Here is a 2253-nt window from a genome sequence, read left to right as displayed (position 1 = left end):
AGGGATGGCCTCTCCTTTTACAGTGCCTACAGACATTTCCAGAGACCTCGCTGCAAGATACCGCCTTACCAGGCACTCACTAACCCTCTGGCTCAGCTATTCAAGTATTTATGGAGCACCAGCTGTGATCCAAGCACTGAGATGATTTCTGAAATTAGAATGTGCTGCCAAATCACAGGGAAGCTGGGAGACTTGCTCAAGGGGAAAATCAGATGTGAAGCCCAAATCTTCCAGAACTTCTTAAGAAAGGACTAAATGGTAACTGTTTGGGCTTTGCAACTACTCAACTTTGTCATGGAAGCATGAAAGAAACCATATGAATAAGCATGGCTGTGTTCCAATAAAACTTCATTTAAAAATGGGCATCAGGCTTCGTTATGTCTGCCAGCTATAGTTCTCCAACTCCTGTTCCATAATATCATGCCATAGTAGTAGAACATACAGAATCAGAATCAAGAGGAACCATATATGTACTATAATCACTTCATGTGGAAACTGTCTTTGTCTGATAGCTTCTTCTGAGGTATGGTACTCTTACTCCCCAAGAATCATCCTAGCATAGTCAGTTTTTCGCTGCTGGGACAAAATACCCAACATCCATAAATTAAACGGAGAATAGATTTTAGGGCTCACAGATTGTAGCAGTTTCAGTCCACTGTCAGATGGCTCCAAGGTAGTATGGCAAAAGGACATTGCAGAGGAGAAACAGGGCATGCCATGATCATAAGGAGAAATCAATCAAGAGAGGAGGACGGCCATGTCCACAGTGACCCACATCTTCCTGCCAGGCTTCAACTTCCAACATTATAGCCCACTACAAACCCATCAGTGGACTAATACAATATCACATACCCATGATCCACTCACCTGTGAGCTCATGAGGGGGGTGGACATCTAGGCATAGCCATAAAACATCTCATCTAGTGTGTGGGTCAGATTGACCTGGGATCTTCATTCATCCCTCGGCATGGTGATACACATCTGCAATTCCCCAAGGCAGGAGGATCACAAATTTGAGCCCAGCCTGATCAACTTAGTGATTTATTTTTATTTTTTAATGAGCAGAATATATTTATTGAGAGAAAGAAAGCTCCTGTCCCGAGAGAGGGACAGGAGGGGGGGCAGAGCGGGTACTTCCCCCCAACTTAGTGATTTAAAGGGGAAAAACTTTTAAAATCTGGGAATGTAGTATGAGGGCTCTGGGTTCAATTCCCCAATATTTAAAAAGGAAAAATTGAATACTTGAAAGATAACAAGAAACTGTATAAACATTTGGAAATTCTCAACACATTTGTAAATAATTAAATATTAAAGAAAACAAAATTTTTAAAATGATGAAAATAAAAATACAACATATTAAGATATGTGGGGGGCCGGGGAGATGGTAAGTAGAATAAGCACTTGCCTGGCAAGTGCAAGGGCCTGAGTTCAATCTCTGGCTCTGAAAAAAAACAAAACAAACAACAAACAAACAAAAAAAAACAGAAAACAAAAAACAAAACAAAAAGAAGATATGTGGAATTCAGTTTAAATGGTTCTTAATACTTACATATTAAATACTTATGTAACACATAACTAAATGGTCATTGAAAAAAGAATGAATATGAAAAAATATAAGTGACATAAATATGTGAAACAATGTTCAACATCATTGGTCATTTGAGAAATTTAAATTAAACAACACTGAGATATCATCTCACCCCAGAAAGAATGCCTATCATCAAGAAATTAATCAATAACAAACGGAGGGGCTGTGGGGAAAAAGAAACCCTTGTCCACTGTTGGCAGGACTTGTTAGTGGGTAGACTGGCATAACCACTGTGAAAATCAGTGTGCAGACTCCTCAGAAAACTAGGAAGGGGTCCCACTTAACCCAGCGATCTCCCTTCTGGATATTTTTTCCAGAAGAACTGAAAACATCATAGTACAGTGATATGTGCTTCTATGTTTATAAAAGCACAATTTATCATAGCTAAATCTTGGAAACAACTCAAATCCCCATCAACTGAGGAATGGATTTAAAAAAGATGTGGTATTTTTATACAATGAAGTATTACTCAGCTATAAAGAAAGATAAGCTTGAGGCTTTCACAGGTAAATGGATACAACTAGAGACAATACTCAGAAGTGAAGTAAATCAGGCTCGTATGTGTAAACATCGTATTGTCCCCCCAGTGCAAGAACTTGAAATAGTAAATAAAATCCAAAGAGTAAGTAGATATTGTGAAAGGGAAACAAACTGCTCAAAAGAAA

Source organism: Octodon degus, unplaced genomic scaffold (genome assembly GCF_000260255.1).
Source record: "Octodon degus isolate 3935 unplaced genomic scaffold, OctDeg1.0 scaffold00031, whole genome shotgun sequence".
Taxonomy (NCBI): Eukaryota; Metazoa; Chordata; class Mammalia; order Rodentia; family Octodontidae; genus Octodon; species Octodon degus.
The sequence above is the reverse complement of the archived record's forward strand: the minus strand, read 5'-3'. Positions refer to the sequence as shown.